The following is a 23,740-nucleotide window of genomic DNA, read 5'->3' on the forward strand; positions in this document are numbered from 1 at the left end:
CAGCTTTTAACACAAAGGGTCTGATGAACTATGGAAACCAAAACAATGGTGTTTTTTCTTTTTAATTCCTCTTTAAACCAACCTCCTGCACTGACTTTGGCTAAAACATTAGCTTCTATTAGAATCAGCTCACAGTCTCTGCTTCCTGTCAGGTTTAGATTTTATGTGTTAAACCTCATTGTAAACACCGATACCTGTCTCCACTCACCCGTGTCATCCTGCTGCTCCCTCACGTGTCTCGGTCAGCACCTCTCTCTCAGACTGCTCCATACATATCAGGCGGTTTCGGGTTTATTGGCTTTCTGTTAACAGAGAGGATGCACAGACGTCACCAACACCAAATTTACCAAAGAAGCAGTGCTCCATGAACACTGACATGTAGAATCAGGTTTCCTGACCTTTATATGGACCTGATATCAACACGTGAAGCAAAGCCTGAAGGCTGCAAAAGCCGTTAAACTACATACAGACATCATGTAGTCGGGTGTGGGGGACGAACAAACACGATGTTACTAGTGATATTCATTTATGTCCATCTTTGTACAGAACATATATTTGTTATGTTTCATCATCACTGAACATATGTCTGTGTGTTAGTGTCTATATAATGATGATAAAAGACAACATTTAAACAAATTAAGAAACAAAAATGATGTCAATTGTCTGTGTGTAGCTGAGGTGATAAATATTGAACAGACGAGTCGTCAATACAGCAAATATTTAACCAAAGTGTCTGTATGATGTTCCAGCTGCTGGATTCCAGTGGTTTCCATTCGTTTTTCTCTCGCAGTGTGTGTGTGTCGCAGTGTGTGTGTGTGATTGAGAGAGTGTGTCTGTGTGCATGTGTGTCTGTGTGCATGTGTGTCTGTGTGCGTGTGTCTGTGTGTGTGTGTGTCTGTGTGTGTGTGTGTGTGTGTCTATGTGTGTGTGTTTCTGTGTGCATGTGTGTCTGTGTGCATGTGTGTCTGTGTGCGTGTGTCTGTGTGCATGTGTGTCTGTGTGCATGTGTGTCTGTGTGCGTGTGTCTGTGTGTGTGTGTCTGTGTGTGTGTGTGTGTGTGTGTCTATGTGTGTGTGTTTCTGTGTGTCTATGTGTGTGTGTTTCTGTGTGTGTGTCTGTGTGCGTGTGTGTCTGTGTGTGTTTCTATGTGTGTCTGTGTGTTTCTGTGTGTCTGTGTGTGTGTTTCTGTGTGTGTGTTGTGTGTTTCTGTGTGTTGTGTGTTTCTGTGTGTCTGTGTGTGTTTCTATGTGTGTCTGTGTGTGTGTGTTTCTGTGTGTGTGTTGTGTGTTTTCTGTGTGTGTTGTGTGTTTCTGTGTGTGTGTGTTGTGTGTTTCTGTGTGTCTGTGTGTGTGTTTCTGCAGTTAGGATGACCTGTAAAGGTGCAGTCTGGGTTTAGAAGCTCTTTTCTGTCCCTGAATGTTTTATAAGCTGCTGTTTGGGTGTAAAGTCCTTTAAATGCTGCACTCTTGGCCACTTTCTTCCCTTTTTTTCCTCGTTGTGTTTGTGTGCAGAATGAACATAAAACAGAAAATACTCCCTGTTCAATTTGATGTGGAAATCGAAGCTGGAATTACGATGAAGCCATTTGTCTGGGTGTGTGAATCCCCCGCAGGCCGTTCCTCCATCCTCCTCTGTTTCCTCTTCTTATTAGGCCTCATTTCACTGCAGTTATTGTTCCCTCATTGGTTGTATTTTTTGCTTTGTATATATTTAGCTGCGTGGCTCCTCCTTGATCTGGCACTTTGGGCGTTTGGTTGAGATATTAACAGATGGAGTTGTTGATATATTTGAGCCAAGATTTCTTTAATTACGTGACTCTCTGGCTTTTTTCTGTTTATGTTTTCCCTTGTTTTTATGACTTATCTCTGTGATGCCTTGATGTGAGTTTTCCTCTGCATTCCTCCCAGTGGAGAGAGTTTCACAGTCAGCCTGAGGCGGCTGCAGGCATCAACATAGTACAGTAACTGTGTGTGTGTGTGTACAGTATCAGGGTGTGTTTATGCATTGAAGTGGTGCGCTGGGAGAGGACATGATAGGTAAGGAGGTAAATTGCGAAAAGGTCAGGAAGTGGAAGGATGGCTGGGGGTTGGTGTGTGTGTGTGCTGATTTAGGTGCTGATTTGGGGGGTTGGGAGGCGAGATGATGGGAAGGGAGAAACCTCAGGAGATGGTGTGAAAGTTAAAGGGTGAGCTAGAGGGAGAGGAAGAGCATCATCGGACTGTGACAGAGTTTCTCTCTCTGTTCATTCCCCCATTTCTGTCAGCATTCTGTCGTTTGTTTCCACACCAACAGAGACGTCAATTGCAAAGGAGAAAGGAAAAAGTGCACGCTGCACATTTGTAGTGAGAGAGTCCAAAAGACTAAGGAGGAGGAGGAGGAGGAGGAGGAGGAGGAAGAGCTGCATATAGAGAAGACCCTCCCCTCTCCTCATCCTCCCGCCTGTCAGTCTGATGCTGCGGAGGAGAAACCGCATTCGTTTCATCACGCCCGGTCTCACACAGAAAAACCCTCAGCGTTGCGTTCTGCGCCTCACCCCACCCCCCCCCCCCCCCTGCCAGAGCGCCGCCACGCGCCGCTCAAGTGTTGATAAATTGCCACCACCTGCCTCATTTTTCACCGCAGCCGTCTCATCGTCAAACACACTGACACCAAAGCACTGTACGCTCCTCAGCGACGCAACAAGAACAATCGCTGAGTGAGGGAGGGGGGGGGGCGGCGGGGAGAGGTGGATGAGCGGGTGGGGTCAAGCGAGGGGGCACGTAAAGAAAAGAGGCATCAGCAAACAGTGTTTGAGATAAATCTGAGGAGCCGTGTTTCATTGAAATTCTCTTTAGCTGCTCACAAACCACAGTTTACTCACCTGTTTCTGTCAAAGGTCCTGACGGCGTCACCATTCCCAGCAGACTGTAAATCACTGCAGCAGAGACGACACACACACACACACGCTGTGTTCACAAGCCGCCAGGGGCAGCAGGAAAAAGGTCTGGAGGTGATTCAGTGATGTGAAAAGACACACGGACGAGTTAATCAATTTCTCTTTCCCGCCGTCGTGCTCTGACCTTTTTCCCTGTGACTCTGTCACTGCTGGTGATGATGTCAGACTGAGTCGTGACTGAACCAGTTTGTGCACTGAACAAATCAGTGGCTGGACACAGTGAAATGTGGATTGTGTATCACTTTAAACATTCAGGGGCCTCTATCAGGTCTACATCACAGTGTTGTCTGACTTATTATGGACGAGTCAGCGGAAGATGTTCCTGTTCACAGACTGAAGGCGAGGAGCTCTCTGCGGTGACGTGGTACGCCTTGGCCTGACATGCACCTCCGCAACTTCGGATATGGTGCTCTTGCACCACCAAAAACTTGATGATGACTACGTGATTATGCACAATACAGCTACCCCCAAAAAAACAGCAAGACACACTCTCTCTTGGTCACCATTGTTCACTGAAACAGGACGTGCTGGAAGCTAAACAAACAACAAGAGACTTTAAAAAAAACCCCTCTACTGTTCTATCAGTGAACGCGGAAGTTCAAAGGGTTCCCGACTGCTTCGGAGCATCAGGAACCTGTTTGGCATCAGTTCCAAACGTTCATTCATTGACTCGTGGTTGCAGCTTCAGAGCAGATAACTTTGTGTTTGGCCCAACAATTTGATGTGGAAGAACTTGGGTCTGTCCGGACCTCAAGTCCACCTGATCTGGTCTGACCTCATCACCCTTCATCGGACTTCACGAATGCTTTGTGGGCTGGACAGGGAACCAGAAACATGGAGGCGTATTTACTTCTCCATGGAGGTCTATGTGGAATGACTACCGTATAGAGCCAGCCCCTAGAGGCCACAGGAGGAACTGCAGGGTTTCACACCTGTATAGGCTTCTTTTCTCCACCAGGGCAGTGTGCACATTGTTTAATCCCCTTTTTATTCCTTACTTCCCTCTGACCTGCGGCCTGTATGTCTCTGATGACATCATCACATTTAGCTCACTCACAACTTCCTGCATTAATATGAAAAATGACATTTCAGTGTTTCCTCTGAGGTTGAACAGACAGAAGGTAGGTGTGTGTGTTGTCTGCAGCCTCTCGTTCTGTTGTTGTATCCTGACGTGTGTGTGTGTGTGTGTGTGTGTGTGTGTGTGAGTGATTGATTGATCGCCTGACACTAGAGTTATTACACCAAGTGAACCTCTGCTGTATCAGACAAATGGCCTAGTTCATGTCCAGTGGAATCCTGGGAGTAAACAACACGTGTGTGTGTCTTTACCAGATCCATGCAGGTGTCTCGCCAACCAGTTCACCACCAGCTCCAACTTCTCACATGCCTTCAGTGCAAACCAGAAAATCAATGAGGCCTTTTTTTTTCCCCCGGGCTTCTAAAGACAAATCAATTGAAGCCGATCTATTGTAATAAGGACGCGTCAGCCTTGGACGAGGCGGAGGAGGCTCTGGGAACGCTACTTATTAGATTTTCCAGTGAAGGGGAAGAGAGGCTCAGCTGACAGTGCCGGGGCTTTTGTTTTCATTGAGTGGCTGTTATGTGAAGTCCACCCCTGCTTAGTAACTTCATCGCCGGTGCCAGCGGGCCGCCGCTGCTCACTTGTGCGCTGCTTTAGTCAGCAGCGATGCTCGGCCTCGTCAGGAGGGGGGATTAATTCTCTCAGAAGCCGTTCCCACCGACCGCAGGTTTCAGACTTTAATGAGATTCCACCTTAGCTTTGTTGTGTAACATTGAACCGATGTCTTTAACTATTGAAGAGGCCTGTTTGCCAGATGTCTGAGGGATCCATGAGCAGAATGCTAAATTCACTGTCTGTACACAGGTTAGGTGATTGACAAGGTCGCGGCCTTATTTATTGAACTTTCTGTTTCTGTTCCAAAATTCAGCTCGTTCTAAAGCTGAATTTATTAACTTGTATTAAAACTGACGGGTAATAAAGCTTTAGAGTCAGCAAACGCAATGAATTCTCACTAATCAATATTTTAAATGAAGTGGTTTGAACCAGTTTAATAGCTGAAATTAATTTTCACATCATCAAAGCAGCTACCAGATTATTTTTGTTTGTGATTTAGTTCCATCTTATCAAACAGAAACCTAATGTCAGGGATGGGTTTAGGAGAACTTGACTTAAAAATGGCGTCAACTGACTCTAATGTAACCTGCACACTCTCCCCTCATCTTTCAGTTAAACACACACACACACACAAACACACACACTCATCATAACCTCTGAAGAAATGCTGGATGCAGCTCACAGGTTCAAGACCCTGAAATAATCACTTGCTGATCTGCAGCATCAGCCGCTCATCTCAGCCTCCACATCCCATCAGCGGCTGCCCTTGTCGTTATCCCATTCACACACACACACACACACACACACACACACACACGTGTGTGTTTTCGCTCTCACGTTTCACACTCTTCCCCTGAGATTCTGAATGTATGAGGCATGTATGTGTTTCAGCTCAGGAGTGCGGTTTTGGAATTAATTTTTTTGTAATAAGCTGTCATGTTTGCCTGTTACAGAGGGGGATAAACAGCACACACACACACACACACACACACACACACACATCATCACTCACTATAAAGAACCTCTGGCCTCTGGGCTCTTTCTCACCGCAGACCACCGTAGTGCTTCCTCTCCATAGCCATTCATAAGGCTCAATGTGCAGGTTGGTGTGGAGTTGATCAGCGCGAGCGGTGGCGGCTTGTATCGCCTACGAAAGACACTACAGCCGCCTCCATGCATCACAGCCACTACGGCTCATTTGCATCAGAGGGATGTGGTGTTTCACTCCAGGCGAAGTCGGGCTGTGATTTGTTGGCGAAATGAGCAGTGAATCAGTGATGTTGATATTTGCCTTCACACAAATGTGTTTCTTTTTCTCTCATGCTACATCTGCTGTGTCCATAAATTCATGAATGACGCCCGGGCACAATGCTGCAGCCTCACAGAACATATAGGGCATAGTGTGCGCGGCGGTAAATCTTGCAGATTGTTAGGTGCACAGATTGTTCTATCTGTTATGTCAGCTCTGCTCGGTGATGGGGTGGAACAGAGGGACACTTCATCTCTCCTCCTCAGCTTCCCATTCAGGCTCAGCCGCTGTGTGGAGCCTCTCTTAAGTTTAGAAGAAGCTCTGCAGAATCTTTTCAAAACACGTGGCTACACAACGTACAATTACAGTTGTGAAGAATCCAAAGATTCGAATCATTTTATATACCGTAACTCTCGTTCCATCACATCCCAAAGGTGCTCTGTTGGACTCTAATCTGCTGACTGTGGAGGCCGTTGTTTCATGTTCTAGCTACAAAATGACTTGCGGTGTACCACAAGGTGCTATTTTAGGTCCCGCACTTTTTTTTAGTCTTTATGCTTACCTCTGAGCCATCCATACCCATCCATATGTGGCAGCAGAAATGGAGACTTGTCAGGCCAGGTAGTGTTTGTCCAACCTTCCATTGTCCAGGTTTTTGTGAGTCCTGTAGCTGTAGCCCCTCTGCCTTAGGTATGTTGTGTGTTCAGAGATGCAGACCTTGTTTCGAACCAGTGTTTCTGTTGCTTTTCTATCAGCTCCAGCCTCCCTGACCCTTCTCCTCTGGCATTAACAAATTAGATGCAGCCATTTATTTTTTCCAGTTTTCACAAACATACTGGTGTAAAAAAAAAAGACTGGTTTCTGTGGTCACATGTGGTCATGTGTTCACTTCAGGTGGACACTAGCAAGATTTATTTATGTAAAGATGTTTAAATTCACAGGAGGAATGGTGATAAATGCTCCATGACTGTTTGTTTCCATTCATCCCTGTGGGGCTTAAAGGAAGGCTCGTTAATTAATGACCTCTGTTGCCTTTTGAGACACGTATACACACATACACACACTCACAGTGAGGGCACTCATTAACTCCAGCTCCTAATCTTCACCTATAACTAAATCCACCAAGCCCCCAGCATACCTTTAGCCCTCCTACTAATAAATGTTAGTGCTGGAATTGGCCTTTAATGATGTGAAGACCAACCAGAACTGTCTCTAATATTCAAAAAATATGCTCGCAATGTGTGCAGCTGTGGTGGAGCTTGTTGTCCACACATCACAGCCCCTCTGCCTACTCCATGTGATGAAGCATTCTTGGGCAAAATGCTGAAAATAATGGCATGTTTTCACACAACATAGCGGCCTCTACGTGCAAGATAGTAGTTTGTTAGTCATGAATGGGTTAATCTCAGACCCCCAAACATCCTCCTTATTTCCCGTTTCCTCACATCCTCACACCTTCCTTCTTGTTCTGTCTCCGGCCGTCTGTCTCCAGCCGGTCCTTCTCACTCCGGCACACAGCTGTCAGACGTGGCATCGCAGCGCCCCAATCAGAATTCAGTATGAGGACGGGAATGTCTTCAAAGAGACTGTCAGCTGCTGTGGAGCAGAAACCATGCAGAGACAGGCGGACAGCAGGACAGACGGACTCTCTTTGCTTTGACTGATGAGTCCGGATGCTGCAGGTGTTTTAAGGACAGCCCACCCTGACGTGATGAAGGCTGAGGAGTGAATACACACTCAGAGGCGCGCTTCTGAATTGTTATGTAAAAGCGTGTCGTTGGAGCTGCCAGTGTCTTGTCAGCCATCACAATAGTGAGCTGTTCTCTTTTTATTAGATTTGTCTTTTGTAGATAATTTCTCTCGGGGAAGGAGCCAGTGGGCTTCAGCAGGCAAGCTGTTGATGATAACACTGCCAGAAACTGAGGTCTGATGCCACACAGTCTCATACCGCTTTTTGAAATAGTCATGGAATTTAATTCATTATGTTGTGCACACAACAAGATCAAACATTTTGTTTCCCACTATGATATAAAGTTCCAAAAGTCAGGAGTGCGAAGAGATGCTGGATGGTTCCAACCCAGCAAGGCTGATTAAGGTGATTCTATACAGGGTTTCTTCCTCCCAAAACGATGCTTACAAAGTCATCTTGGTGGCTTCTCAGCTCATAACGGTGGGTCCACAGCAGCTGCACCAGCACTCTGTAACTATGAACACACAGGAAGCTACACGTCCTGCTGTTGTTAGCTGTCAGCCGGTTATAGATAGATAGAAGATAGAAAGGCACTCAGCATAATATACATAAGATGGAAAGGTTTCCTGTAGCGGTCCTTTTGCAGAAGGCGCTCCGTGGTCTGTCCAGTACACGGTGGAGAGGGCGATCAGGGTTAGGATGGAGCTCTGCAGCTTGTTATTCTCTGAACCACACAGAAAAAAAGAGAGTTGGCCTGGACAGTCAGTATATACAAAAAATGTATGTAAATATAAATGTATGGAGATGCGTCCATGTGATTGGGTAGTGTGGCTTCTGGGTGAGCTCCGAGAGAAAGGGGCGTGTGTGTACTTTCGAAATCGACTCTCACTGAGTTTTCAAAATCTCCTACCCTACCTTTAAAGCAGAGAATAGGTACCTGCTAATATTGATATTATAAGTCTTACAGTCCGTTTCTGCTCCGTGTCATAAACACTTGTGTTGGTGTCACTTTGAGTCGTGAAGGCAGGAGTTCAGCTCAGCCTCTGATCTCAGCCTGTCACCTCACCGTGGACGTTGCCAAAGAATTTTCTGTTTCTGTTTTAAGTCGGTCAGCGATGTGCGTCGGTGGAGAGCCTCTCCTGGGGACGGGCTCGGTGGCAGGTGTCCCGTGTCCTCATCCGTCAGGTCGCTGCTTGCGTCACGCGGCGCAGGCCTGAGACCCCACAGTGACTAAACCAAGTCTACCATGCTGTCCAAAAGAAGAAGAAGTTTATTTCAAGACCTTGCCAGTTTCACTTTCTTTAGACGACTTTCAGATGAGGGGAGGGAACTCGGTGACTCAGAGATGATAGAGTATTTAGTCACTAAGTTACAAAAGTCTGGAGTTTGGAGAAAGTTTCAACTCAAATAAAAGAAATGAACCCTGCTGCCTTTTGACTTTGAGTTTGAACCTGAAAGAAATGCAGCAGAGTCAAGGATTAGTGTGCACCTCCATGCAGTCAGCCACCATGGTGACGAGGACCCCCTTTCCAGACACCCCGAAGCCTCTGAAAAGATCCATGATGTAAGAACACTGTTAGGAACTCATATCATGGTGGCCAGTTACTTCCGGGGCTACCGGAACTTCCTGTGACCCCAGCAGATTCCCGCTGCTGGGGGTTCAGCACGCCCTTTCCTCCCATGAACCTTATGTGGACTGTTGACTATTTGTATGGTGTCCTCATGCCATTTCGGTGTCAGATCGATGTGGTTTTCCTGAGCGTTCCAGCGATTATTTCTGATTGCTCTCCTGTGTATGACTTACCTTGCCTGGTTTTTGATTCTCGTTGTTTTCCCCTGTCGGTACCTTCGCCTTTCAAACCGGTGTTTGAACTTTGTTGGATTTCTGGACTGCCTTCCGCCTCAGGCCTTTGGACACTTGTTTGTGGACTTACCTTCAGCTTCGAACCCGAACATCTCATGCTTGTCGGATTGTTTGCTTCCGTGGACTGATTTTCTGTGTACTGACCTAGTTTGAACCGACTACTTCTTACTTCGTCCAGCTCTGTGAGTCCTACTCCCTGGTCCTGACAAACAAACTGGCACAGAGCTGAGTATGTGTCAGGAACATGTCCATTCAGTTATCCACAACAAACTCCAAATGACCAAAATGTCAACTCGCCGGGTCCTCAAACTCCTCAGAGTCATATTTAAGAGACAATCTGCCATTTCTGAGGTGGATCCTGAGAGATTTCTGCATCACCTTGCGCCTGGCTAAGAGAAAGTGAAACCAAGAGATTGACAGGTGAAATTTTTACACTTTGGGTAGTGAGCACACACAAAACCAGCAGTAATGTAAGATAAAGGTTATTCTGTCTGCAGACAGCAGATATATTTACTTAGCTGCAGTGCACCTCTGCTGACAAGATCTGGACCAGATCCTTGGCTTCTGTCTTCACCCTGCGCACACACACACACACACATAAACACACACTCATTCTCAAGGACCATAAAGGCCGGTCCTTGGATGGCACATCACACCCCCTTCTCTCTCTCTCTCTCTCTCTCTCTCTCTCTCACACACACACACACACACACACAGTGACCCCCATCCACCATGATTCATCTCCCTGGCAGTGTGAAGTGTGAGGAGATTATTACCAGTGAAGGGCTGAAGATCTACTGCTCTCCTGTCTGGCCTGCAGAGAAAATGGGAAAATATTGCTAATGTTTACAGCCCTGTCTGTGTGTGTGTGTGGGTTAAGGTTATGTGCAGTGGTAATGCCTGCAGCCTGACCAGCATGGAAAATCAGCTCGCGGGCCTGTTTGCCTCTAAATGTGCTGACTTCAGGGACTCTGTGTGCATGCGTTTCCTCTGTGTGTGTGTGTGTGTGTATAGTTTATAGTCACATGTAAACATTTTGTGCATGCCTGTAAATCCAGCAGCCAGCTGTTGTTGACACCTGTACAGCATGTTGTGTGTTTGTGTGTCTTTGAAGCAGTGCTGGTGTAAACAGGAGCTCATTTGCTCATATAGACTAAAGGTCAGTGTCATTACTGCCTGATGAGCTGTGGGGTGTGTAACGACGCTCAGTTCACCAATCCACCGCGCTAATGATTGAACGATCTCAGTGCTGTGAGCAGCTGATTGCAGGAGTGCAGTTTGATTTGCATGTTCTTACAGCTGTCATCTGATGCAGCACAGGGATTACAGCTGAGCAGGTTTCCCTCAGAGTCCCACACACCTTAATGAAAGTCCTTCAGTGCCATTAAAACTAAAGACAAGAGGAAAAGATGGATTCATCCTCTGGGAACCATGACTGACAGCCAGTCTGTGTTTCAGTCTGAACTGACGAACACACTCAAAAAATAAAACCAACATCCCATCAATCAAACTTTATTAGTGCAGGATGGTGCAATTCAGTAAGTGCGTCATGGATGATTGATAAGCAATCAATGATAATGATAAAACAAAAAAATAAAACAATAACCACAAATCAATTAGGAGGTCAAAAATTGATAAAAATTGATAAAAAAAAATAGACAATATATATAATAATGTAAATATATAAAAATGTGTTTAGAATAGAATATAGGCTGCTTTATTAATCCTTTTGGGACGGTCCCTCAGGGAAATTTGGGAGTTCTTTAAAGAAAGAAAAAAGAAAATGAGATCCATCATGTTAAAGCGTCCTCATGAAAAGCTTGTTCTCTGTTGGTGAGCTGATGCAGGCAGAGCTGGCTGTGGCTGCCCGGCAAAGGCACAGGCAGGTCAGACCGCCATGATGATGCAGCCGATGCTGAAGGTCAACAGTCAAAGCTCTCATTTCTGTCCCCCCCAAACACCACTGAATAAAAGAAACACACCCTGACAGGTTTTTATAGAACCCCGTCACGTTCAATAAAAGATCATTAAATAACATGCAGAAAAAAAAAATTCTTACAGAAATTTGGAATGAATCCATATCAGGCCAAATAGAATAAAAATGTCTGTATAGAAGGAAGCAGGAGGCGATGCAGGACGCTGCAGACACACAACAACCGGCTGATTTAAAGTGCACGAGGTGTTCTCACCAGATTTGGTGAAAGCTCTCGGCAGATGAAGGACTCGGGTGCTTTGAGACCTCAGAGGTTTAAACTAAAAGCATTTCTGATCCGTGGTGTAGAGGCAGGCCATTAGGAGCTTTGGACATTATGAGGAGGAGGAGGAGGAGGAGGAAGAGGAGGAGGAGGAGGAGGAAGAGGGTCTTTAATTGAATAGAATACTGGATGTAACAAACAGCCGACAGGATACTGAAGGGGGAGTCTGAAGGAGCTGCAGTGGCTGAGCAGGTTTAAGAGGAGCTGTGGACATTTATAGTGAGGGTTCTTTGTCAGACAGGGAGGGAGGAGCGCAGAGCCCTCCATGTTGAATTTGATCACACATTGTAAAGCACTATTTGTTGTTACTGAGTTTATAAATCGCTGTTCATCATCTGTACTAGTATAGACTAAATCAAAGCGGTCCAATGAGGGATCCCCGTGGGACTCCATGTGTTCTAGCACATTTTTAAAAAAAATAATAAATAAGTGCAACAAAATGATGCAGTCACCTGTAACAACTGACACTGAACTGAAGTGGTCCAAGGATGGATCCCTGTGGGACTCCAAGACCCTGTTCACACTGGGGAAATCAATCCAGCTAGAGCGGGATTCAGACCGTATCTGGATATATCCGGATAGATCTCGATCCACATCTCGGAGGTGGATCTAGCCGGATTGGCTTACATTTGGCTCAGGTCTGACGCAAATCCCACTAGCAACGTGATACTTCCAGTTTACAGGGACAGTGTCCGGGTTGCGTACAAAAGCCGTATGTAAACAACCGTTAAACTATGACAGTTTTGCCCCGTGTTTATTTTCTACAGGGCTACAAAGGAATAAACTGCTTTTTGAACCGAAAAAAAAACGCGGCCTGAATGAACTCTGTATATTATGAGGTGCCACCTAGTGGTTTGGAGGACAACAAACAAGCCGGTTAAACTGGATTGAGCGTGGACACGCGTGTTTGATAGCCAGATTTGAAGTTAGGTCTGAATGTTTCCAGTTTAAAGGCGATCTGGATTCAATCCTACTCTAGCTGGACTGACTTTCTCCAGTGTGAACGGGGTCATAGTTGAACGAAAAAAGACAATAGGATCTGTTACCTTGGTGGAGAAGGCTGCAATACAGAGACTGAAATTGCCATTACACAACTGAAAGTATACACTGAACTGAACTGAAGTGATCCAAGGACAGATCCCTGTGGGACTCCAAATATTCTAATGCTGTGCAATATATCCAGAGCCCTGGGTACTGATGTTTACCTGCCTGCTGTGTTTGCCTATATTATAAAATACGTTTTTAACACCTTAATGAAAGTCCTTCAGTGTATTAAAACTAAAGACAGAGGAAAAGATGGATTAATCCTCTGGGAACCATGACTGAGAGCCAGTCTGTGTTTCAGTCGAACTGACGAACACACTCAAAGAAATAAATACATAAATAAAACCAACATCCCTCCCTGCGCTAATCAATCAAACTTTATTAGTGCAGGATGGTGCAGTTCAGTAAGTGCGTCATGGATGATTGATAAGCAATCAATGATTGATGAAAAAAATAAAACAATAACCCCAAATCAATTGCCTGAATGAACTCTGTATATTATGAGGTGCCACCTAGTGGTTTGGAGGACAACAAACAAGCCGGTTAAACTGGATTGAGCTTGGAAACGTGTGTTTGATAGCCAGATTTGAAGATAGGTCTGAAGGTATCCAGTTTAAAGGTGATCTGGATTCAAAGGAAAGTATAAAGTATACACTGAACTGAACTGAAGTGATCCAAGGACGGATCCCTGTGGGACTCCAAATATTCTAATGCTGTGCGATATATCCAGAGCCCTTTGTACTGATGTTTACCTGCCTGCTGTGTTTGCCTATATTATAAAATACGTTTTTAATTCCAGTTTGGCAGAGGCTGTTTTTTTTTATCATTCAGTGCTGAACCTTCAGAAGCCGCTGCTCTCTGTTTCATTGCACACAGGTAAAGCACAGACTCACTGCAGGGTGAGGATGGTCAGAGTCAGAGTGAATTTGGTCTTAGGAGAAACTCTGCCAGAACAGCGTGACCCAGCAGCTCTCTCTCTATTTTTATTATTTTTTTCCATCACTTGTTTACTCCCAGTTTCTATTTTATTTCTGAGGTTACCTGTAGCTACAACATCAATAATTTGGGACTCTGTAGATTTCCACTTCCTTCATCCTTCAAAGAACTGGAGGCTTTCCTTTTTGAAGGGAGGAACATTATTGCTTGACACACAGCTCATGGTGTGCAAAGACCTGCTGACTGAACCCGAGCACAGCCTGGAACACAACACACAGCATACATGTACGCTTTATTAGAAAAATCCATCTTAACATGCGTGTTTGTGTTTGTGTGCGTCGCCTGCAGGTGTGTTTATGTAAATGAAAATGGTTCCTGTTCATAGTTAGTGCTGTAATATCCTCCTCATGCATCATCATGTCTTATGTCCAATTAGAGGAGATTCATTATAGCCTATTAGAGTAACGCTTCCCATCTCTGATTGTGAGTCATAAGCCATCAAAGTTTCCTCTGAATGAGATGTTGCTTCACTCGTTGTGTGTCTTTAATCAGCAGCAGCAGCAGCAGCTGATGTGGAGTGGAGGGAGCTGCTGTTTAAAACGAGGCCGCGCTCGGCAGAGAGGGTATTTTTACTGTGAATGCTGCTGTGTTATCACACACACAGCAGATGGGATGATGTGAAAATAGATAAGGAAATGGGAATAAGGACATTTTTTTCCAGTGTCAGTCTGACACTGTCTGTGCTCCCCATGAGCTTTAACAAAGCGAGATGGAGCGACTTTCCATCTGTTACTGTAAAACACTGCAGAGGAACCTCTGAAGCCAAACAAAGTTCTCCTCTCCTCCTCATGTATTCTGTCAGATTAGCTGTGCTGCAGAAACAACTCCAAAACTGCAATCAGCTCATTACTTATTCACCAGCTCTGTGTAGTCTTTAATACAATAAATGTTCATTAGACGACCAAATGAGGCAGCTCTTAAAGCAACAGCTCAGGGCTTTTAGCCGCATGTTTAATGTTACATAACGTTATATTAATAAAAACATGTAGAAAACCTTCATCTGTGTTTAAAAGAAGGATTAAGTCTAAAAGAGAAGCCAGTCGACTAACTCTGGAATGTCCCAGCTCCTGTTCAGAACTAAAGCAAACAGAATTTTTTACTCTTAAAGTGAAAAAGTCTTTTATTGATGTGGAGTAAGAGCTACACATCCAGCTACTGTCCAAGAGCATCCAGGCAACATGTCTGCCCTCATCTCAGGCTGGCATCACCTATATCGATACCTATCGATATTCTCAGTCTTTATCAATGGCCACTGTGTATGTATCACATGTCGTTGGGGGCAGAGCTTCTCACCATTATAGCTGGTAATGGTCACGGTGGTGCAGTTCACAGCCAAAGCCTGCTGCAGGGTTAGTGCCCCTCCAACCTCTTTATGGATGAGTGTACACACGTCCCATGGTCAGATGACATCAGGCCGTACGTCCATATGTTCTGTCTCTAGACCATCCACCATCACCGAATGTCTTGTGTTATTTGTAAGGATATGTTGCTTCATCCGGGGCTTTCCAAAGACTCTCCTGTGCTAATGTCTGTTAGCGGGTTAGTTAGCATCACTTGTTATTAGCAGCTGTTTCACTGGTGATGTGCAGCTGGTTTGTTATCACGGTGGAGAAGTAGCATGTTTGCCTCTGTCCGGCCAGGCTAGTTCTGTAGCTATGTGCACCCACCACTGGTGTTTGTGCAGTTACTGTTACGGCCTGTAGGGGGAGACAGATGTTTTACCCCAGAGCTTTAATTTTGGAAGGTTTTGTCATGTGGTCGCTCTGCCTACATCACATGCTTTGTTCCTCTGATCGTCTATCCAGTGGCAGTTTATTCTGTGTCCGCTGGCTGTTATTGAACAGCTGACGTCTTGGCCTGTCCCAGTAAGGAACGTCCAGGTGCATTCAAAGATGGCGGCTACCTTGCACAGCTCACTGTCACAGCTTAAGGGACACTAAATGGAACAGAGTCCTCAGTGACACACCTGTGCTTTCCCTCAGACTAACTGCAGCTCTGTTACCTTGACGGGGACGGTGTTGGGGACACAGATGCAATAAACTGCAATTATCCTTTAATCCGGGCATTTAAAGTACTTACTGTTAATTACTGAGCTGCTCCGTGGGAATAAAAGCCCGAGCAGCAGCAGCTGAGTGATAGCTGAACAGTTTGTTCTGATTCAGGTGCTGGTAGGACCGACTCTGGGGCGCTGTGTGTGTTTAATAGATGTTCACCTGCAGAAAACAACATGGCCACCACCAGGACTAATACCACCTCTCCATGGTCAGCAGCCACATGTCTGTGCCCAGTAACTAATGAGTCCTGTGTTATATTAACATCAGGTCCATGGAGAGACCTGGGCCTGGAAACAGACCACAGGGTCAGACGCCATCACGGCTCTATTCCACCCTCTTTTACTGCCCATTTAGCACTCTGACTGGCGTGGAGCTGCCTGTAACATTATACCAGCTCTCCATCTCACCAGGCTCTGCTTCTTCATCCTCTCCTCCTCAGTGCTGCTCTCCTCTGCTGTACTTGCTGATGCTGATTGCCTCTGTAATGCACTGAGAATGTCCTGGGTGGCTATTCACAGCAAATTGCTTTGTGTTGCTATAGGGTCCAAACTAACTGGACTGGGGAGGCCTCTGCTGTTAGAGGGGGAAATAATGACGGAGGCTGCTAATGGCTCTCGCTGTTAGGCTCCACATTCTGCTGCTATAGCACATAAATAGCTGTGGCATGATGGTGTAATGTGCTGTGTTGTGAATGATCGAGGGCCTCAGTATAAACACAGCAGTATTGTGGAGACTTTCTCTGTATTTTCAGGGAGCAGGATCAGTGCGATGCAGCTATTCTTGTCTAATCACATGGTACCTTGAAGGCGCCATGTTGGAACCAGAGTCTGTGTCGCAGGTCTAGAGCTGAACTGTTCCACTCATACATCATCCACTCCTCCCTCAACCTTTTCTAGCCAACAATAATAAAATAAATATGACTGTAGCAAATGACTGTGTTATTGTATGTCCATGTCTCACATGGAGGAGGCAGAGTTTATGATATGTACTGCAGTCAGCCATCGGGGGGCGATCCAGATGTTCTGGCATCACTTTTGGGGAGCTGTCATGTCGCTCATTTTTATACAGTACAGAGTACATGCACAGTAAGGGCAAAAGTATGTGGACACTCAACCACCACATGTGTTTGCTGGCCTCCATGTTTCTGGTCCCCGTCCAGCCCTTTAAGCCCATTGGTCCATGGATAAGGAAGAGTGATGAGGTCAGAGCAGTCAAGTTTTTCTGCAGCAAGCTGAGAAGATTTCTTTGAGGTTTCTTTAAGGGACTAACACCTAAAACACCTGCTTTGGAGCAGATAATGATTATTTAGGTCCTAAATCCTCATTATCTGCCCCAAAGCTGCAGCAATGATCTGGAAGTTTGAACTGTTAGTCTGGAAACAGGAACATTTTCCACTCATAAAAAGTCTGATTACATTTTTAATAATTTTATAATCAGATCTGGTAGACTGCAGCATTAAGACAACTCAAAACAGACCAGCTAAAGCTGCGAATGGTGTCCATTTACTTTTGGTCACATAGTGTATATCCTTCGCTCTTATTTTCTGACTTTTCATTATCCAAAATGATCTTTGTCAATCAAACATATGATGAATATACTTTAAAACATTGATTGAAAGTACTCGTCAGATGCTGGCAGAAGTATGAAACATGAGGTGATGTTGCTCTGTCTCTGAGGAGCAGTCCTCCTTCTGAAGACGTGTCATGAATACGTCTCACTGTCCTCTCGGAGGTTTTGTAGGGCTGATGTTAATCTGAGGTCAACCTTTAATCCCTTTGTGTGCTCTGAGATCCTTCATGAACATCAGCTCAGGCTGGACTTTGCATATCTCGGGTGGTTTCTGAGCTGTGTGTGAATGCTAAGTGCTTTTAAGGTGTGTTTTAAGGAGTGCTTCGGTTTAGTTTTTAAAAAGTTTGTTTGTTCTTTGTCTCTCTGTGTGTTGTGCAGGTTGCGAATGATGCAGCAAAGATGAAGACCAGCAACTGCAGAAGTTCCATCTGTGTGTGTGTGTGCAGGAATTTTTTTTAAGCGCCATCAGATTAGCTGTATCTTTTTATGCTCTCACCCCATATTTAAAGTGGATGTGGGTCAGACTGGCTCTTTTTATACACTGTTCTCGTTACAGTTTTGGGTCACTCAGCTTTTTACACCGAGAGCTGCTTGTAAATAAATCATAAAGGACCCCGATCTGCTGCAGAGTGCCGGTCATCTCTTCATATCTGGGCTTTATGGTTTCGCTGTGTGTGTACACAAACATCACCAAGGCCATACTGTGTGCGCGTCGTCTCTCTTTAAATGAGTCAGACTTGGCAGAATCCACCGCTGTGCCAGGTTGGTCCCAGCGAGGCAAGCGGAAAAGAAGGGCAGGGGGGAAGGGGGCTGACTCTGCAGGGATGGTGGCCAGGAATAGAACTGGTCAGGTGGGGCAGTATTGATCAGCAGGAGGGGTCAGAGGGTCAGCGGGTGGAGGCCGACCGGTGCGCACATCTATGGACTCTGGACAAACACTGTGCCTCAGACACACAGGGGACGGATAACAGTGATCTTTGAAGGAGGAGGGTGAGTGTCAGACACTGTACTCAATAAAACATGAAGTCATCAAACCAGGAATACTGCAGATCAATCAATCAATGATGTAAGAGATGTGGAACATTAACAGATCATTTGTATTCTAACATTAATATTATATTGCTAATGACTTTGTTACACAAAGAAGCGAGTCAGTTACACAACCAGATCAGCCCAGAGTAATTATTAGGGATGTCCCGATCAGGTGTTTTTGCCCTTGAGTCCGAGTCTGAGTCATTTGATTTTGAGTATCTGCCGATACCGAGTCCTGATCCGATACTTTCAGTACTCTCTATAAAGGCACTCATTGCAGCAAAACCTGTGTGTGTGTGTGTGTGTCGCGCTACCGCCACACTGGGAGATTTCACACACGCATCGAAGTCTCGAAGCAGCTGTCATACCCCTACACTACAAGACACAGAGCCACCCTGCATAGAAGGCATTAACTAACTGACAGCCCTGATAAATATATGTCCGAGTCCTGATCGGGAGGTAATGTCCGATTCCGATCGAGTCTGAAATCACGTAATTGGGCCCGATTTAGGATCCCTAGTAATTATTAAGATCAAGACCGATCAATGTTAGAAATGTTGTGCGACGAAGTCTGGCATAACTTTGCTGATGCCCTAATTAGCAATATAGTAACTTAACCAACTATCATATCCACTGTAACTTAGCTCCAAGCTAATTACGGCTCAAACTGAAAATGTCAGAACAACACGTGTATTTTGAGTTTCAAAGCTAGCTAGCTGTCATATCTAAAATTTTGCCAATGATTTTCGTGAGCAAGCTCACCAAATCACACAGCCAGATTGATCATCATCAACTGATCACTAACCGGCGCTGCCATGTTGGAAAAAGACGCCATCTTAGAACTCACCCACCTCAGCTCAGCTCCTCCGTCTGTCCCCGGCCATGGCGTTAAGTCCTCATTTTGTATCAAACCATAACTAATAGAATATGTAAGTATTAAAAATGAGCATTTGAACACAGATCCATCTGATACAAAATGGCTAACAAACCATTATAGTGTGTTTTACAGACCCGTTGTGGAGCTTAATCTATAACACAAGCCAACTTGTAGGAGATACTTCAAGCAGTTCAGGATCTGGAAGTTCAGATATTTTTGTTGTCTTTGTGGAAAACATGCAGAGAAAAGCCACTTTTACAAAAAAAACAACTATTAGCTTGAGGGAAGAGTGTTCCCACTTTGTAAACGTGAAGGATTTGTCAGGGTTGTGTTAGCGCTGCTCTCTGGCTGACGCTGGATCTTTGCTTTGTGAGGAGCTGACACTCAGACAGAGGATCTGACAGCTTCTTTCTCCTCTGCTCCTCTCTATTTGCTCCACCATCTGCAATCGCCTCTCTAACATCCTGCCGCTCAGGCTCAGGGTTTCTGAGGCCCTGAGCAGTTAAAACTTGGGCGCGCATCTCTGCTTTCTGGTTATTTGGAGTTGGTGGACGCTGACAGAGGGCAGTGATCCTGCCGTCCTCCTCTGACAGCCGGGCGTCCTCTCCATTTTCTTTGGTACATTGTTAAGAAAAGCGTCCGTCAGACTGACCTCTTAATGTTTCCATTTGCAGTGGTTTTCTCAGCATTATTGATCTGCTTTCATCACTGTGGTGATGGTGTAGTGAGTTTTAGGCGGCTGTGTGTGAGAGTGGGGGACTCGGGAATTTGCTTTGAATGCTAACAGTGATTAGCCTACAGATTAGCCTGTAGAATCTTTCATCTAAATGTTCCAGTATTCTAAGTTTTGCTGCCTTTGCTGGTGCTGTGTTCATTATCTTGCATAAAGACTCCAGAAGGAACGATACAAAGGAACGATCACTCTCATAGAGATACGAGCTTGTTTTTGGTGGAGAGCCGAGGCTCGAACAAAGACACAGCACAGAAGGACGGAACAGAGAACACGGTGCTTCCATGGACCGTTATAGTCTGCAGGAAGCAGATCTCCCCCGTGGTTCAGAGAAGAGAAGCGGCCTGTGAAGGCCTGGAAGAAGAATCAAAGAGAAGTTAAAGAATTAATCTGTCAAACTCTTCCTGTTACAACCTGGACAAATGAGAAGTGATTCTGTTTTTCAGCTGAGTAAGGCCGCAGAGTGAGGCGGAGGTGAAGGCCGTGGCAGGCTGTTCAGTCCTCCTCTGATTGAAGATCCAGAGATAGATGAGTGTCTGTGGAATGTTCCCTCTTTTTGAAAAGGAACAATAATGTGAACACTAAGAGGAAAAGAAACCTTTTACTTTTAAAGGTGCGCTGCAGTAATGATGTGCTGCACTGTCTTTGTGTTGTAGCTTCAGTTCATTTGTGCAGCTGTAAATTCAAGAATGATCGTTCAACAGTTCAAACCTCTGATAAGAAAACTTTAACTCATTGTTATTTATCTACAGCAGCAACAAACTGTGCTTTACCGTTTCACACGGAGGATGCTTCCTTCTGTGGTGTGATGCAAGAAAATCTCAAAGTAATCAATAATGTTCAAGTCTCTATTCAGTATTTAAGTGACTGAAGGGAGCAGCAGAACATCACCCTCTCTGCACACAGAGAAAGCCAGGAATGTTTGGCTGCTCTGGCATTGTGCTGGTTGGTTGTTGGATGATTTCTATAGCAGACATGAACAGCGTCTCTCCTTCAGCCTCCTCTGAGGAGTAGACCAGACACAACTTTGACTCACTGGTGCATCAAGTGGTCTAACAGAGCAGTACTGTCTGTGGCTACCTTTTAGCAATTTAGTTAAACAATCATAGAGTTCCAGCCTTGTTGTGTGCATTAAACAGGAGGCTAGGACCAATCAAAGCTGCTTCTGACATGTTGATCAGACAAAATCAGCTCAATCATGTGACTCGGTTCTGTGTTATTAAAGTTTGACATCAGTCAAACCCTGAACATCAGTGTGTGTGTGTGCCTGTGTGTGCAGGTTAGAAAGCTTGAGTCTTGGTGTGTTTGTTGTCAGGTTTCTGGATCGCGGCGGTTCCGGCGTATCAATGTGCAGTCTGATGTTTGTGGCAGGAGTCTGTCGGTGGCTTTGTTTAGCACGAAGCTAAACAACCAACCCTTTCATCCCGTCATCAGATGGGACTCCCCTGTGTGCTGTTTGGTTTGATAAAACCACTGAGCAGGGCCTCCTTGATATGTTGCTGTCGATGTGAGAAGACGCTCTGTCACAGATACTTAACCGTGCATCAGGGACGGCAGCAGATTTAAACTCTGCTTCTTCGTTTTTTTTCAGCGATCCAAAACAATCTTCAGTTCTCTCAGATGAATGACTTCCAAGAGAACGAGCAGATAAAGTGCCTTCAGTCCTTTTATCCCGCGGGTTCAGCTGATTTCTCACCACTGGGTTTAACCATCAAACGGATGTTTCATGTGGTCCCCGGCTCTTCCTGAGCTGAAAGTCTGCAGCCATGAAATATTAAGCGTCCGCGTCTCCCTGGTGGTGCAGTTACAGTATACCTGGGCCTGGTGGTGCTTTTCAGCTGGATGGAGATTAAAGGAGCCATGACAGGAATCATATGATGCAGAGCTGCACGGGAGATGAAGAGGAGGGACACGCCTCCTCCCTTCCTGACTGAAGGGAGCACGGTTTGATGCATCCGGGATGCGGTGCGCTCGTGAACAGGTGAACATGTGTCAGGTGAACATGAGAATACCCCGAGGCATTCTCCACCTGTCTTCTCTGTGATAGTCTCCTATGTCACCTCTGCAGAGCCGCCACGGTCTGAAGTCCTGAAGACTTGGTCCTGTGGCTGTGTCACTGGATGATAGTCACTAAGAGGTTTCAAGGACAGTGCAGCAGAATTAGCTGCGATATAGTCTGCTGGAAATAGTTTGAAATTCCAGAGCAGCAGGGAGGTTCCTGTTTCAAGTTCTTCTTATTAATAAAACGGCTTCAGAGCAGCAGAAATAAACACGTCCTCCAAGCAGAAGCCTCACCTGCCCTTTACAGTGGACCTCAGAGACTTTCTGTCACTTCCAATAAATCTCTGTTAGTCTCTGTTTGCCTTATCTAGATCAGAGATATTGCCACTTCTGCGGTTTCAGTCCCCAAGAAGACATAGAGATGAGATTTGGACCTACGTTTTCCTGGTGAGGAAGAGCTGGTTGGTTCTCAGTGCGTTCCCAGGCCAGTTAGGTGTTCTTCTAGCTGGGTATGCTTGGGTAAACCTCCAATGTCTTGCTTCAGGTTCCCCCTGACCTCCTCACTGTGTCTCTGAAGCTGAGCCCAGCCACCCACCATTCTGTAATCTGTGATCTCAAAGCTGGTGACCATCGCTAGGAGCTCAACCTGACTGGGAAAGGGAAAATGTTGCCTTCCAGCTCATCACCATCTCACATTTTACAGTCCGGGTCAACGACTGCTTTACTGCTAACACGTCATCTGTCTGTCTCAAGCACTATTCTATCATCACCTTTTAACGTGATCCTTAAACACCTTTACTTGATGGAACAAGGTGTAGCTTCATGTAGATACCATGTGACAGAATTTCTCTGCATTCTGGAAAAGCTCGACTTTTTCTCCTGGAAAATAACTGTGACCATCGACACCTTTTATTTTTAAAACATAGTCCTGAACATAGAGAAGATTGAAGCAAGGCGTCTGGACTTGTAGAGTTTTCTTGAAGACGTTTCGCTGCTCATCCAAGCAGCTTCATCAGTTCTAACTGTTTGGTGGAGAAACATGGTTTATATGTGGTTACAGACCTATGTTGGTGATGGAAACATTTAGTGCTATTGTTTTTTAAGTTTATGTTTTTACCCAGACCCACCCACATAGGTCTGTAACCACATATAAACCATGTTTCCCCACCAAACAGTTAGAACTGATGAAGCTGCTCTCACTGAGTTTTCAAAATCTCCTACCCTACCTTTAAAGTAAGGACCCAGTCAGGAGCTTTCTGTTCATCTGGACTCCACCATGTTCAGTACCTTTTTAAGAAGTGTCAGTTTTTGGGTCGACATTCGAGGTGAACACGACTTTGTGGCTGTATCAGGGAGATTACAATTTGCTTTGACTCTTTGAGTCATTGCTGGTTCTCTTTCCGTGGTAATATAAACATATAAATCTCTTTCCCTGCAGACATTCAGACTTATCATTACAGTAAGAGCCATTAGAACTCACCTAAATGGACTCCATGTGGATGGTATTGATCACACCTGTACCTCTCCTCTCCTCTGCTGCACCTCAGAGCAGGCCAGGGTTTTACTAACATTTGATTAAATTCAAAATATTTTTGTCCAGCTTTAATATTTAAAACCTCCTCTCAGATGTTTTTGTCTCAGTTTCTTATTAGATGTATTACTTTTTAATACTCTTTCTCTTTCTCTTTCTCTGGGTTCATCCTAAGAAGTTTCTGCCGAGACTCTGGAGTGCACTCAGGCCAGGCCTGAACATGACAGAGTGTGTGTTGAAAGGATGATTGTGAATAGCTTCATAAGCAGTCCTGCTC

At 45.2% G+C, this 23,740-nt stretch overlaps 1 protein-coding gene across 4 annotated transcripts in view; it reads left to right on the forward strand.

Moving 5' to 3' along the window:
* LOC114437263 (endonuclease V-like) overlaps window positions 1-23,740 on the forward strand; it is a 71,267-nt gene that overhangs the window by 28,555 nt on the left and 18,972 nt on the right. The window contains exon 9 of one of the 4 annotated variants that reach the window (XM_028407979.1): window positions 17,671-17,760. The exons of 2 other annotated variants lie outside the window; for them this stretch is intronic. The gene's annotated coding sequence lies outside the window, so the exon portion shown is untranslated. Of the gene's footprint in view, window positions 1-4,267; window positions 4,395-17,670; window positions 17,761-23,740 lie in introns of those variants that run through there. One more of the 4 variants, XM_028408059.1, reaches the window with a different exon arrangement.

Source organism: Parambassis ranga, chromosome 1, assembly GCF_900634625.1.
Source record: "Parambassis ranga chromosome 1, fParRan2.1, whole genome shotgun sequence".
Classification (NCBI taxonomy): Eukaryota; Metazoa; Chordata; class Actinopteri; family Ambassidae; genus Parambassis; species Parambassis ranga.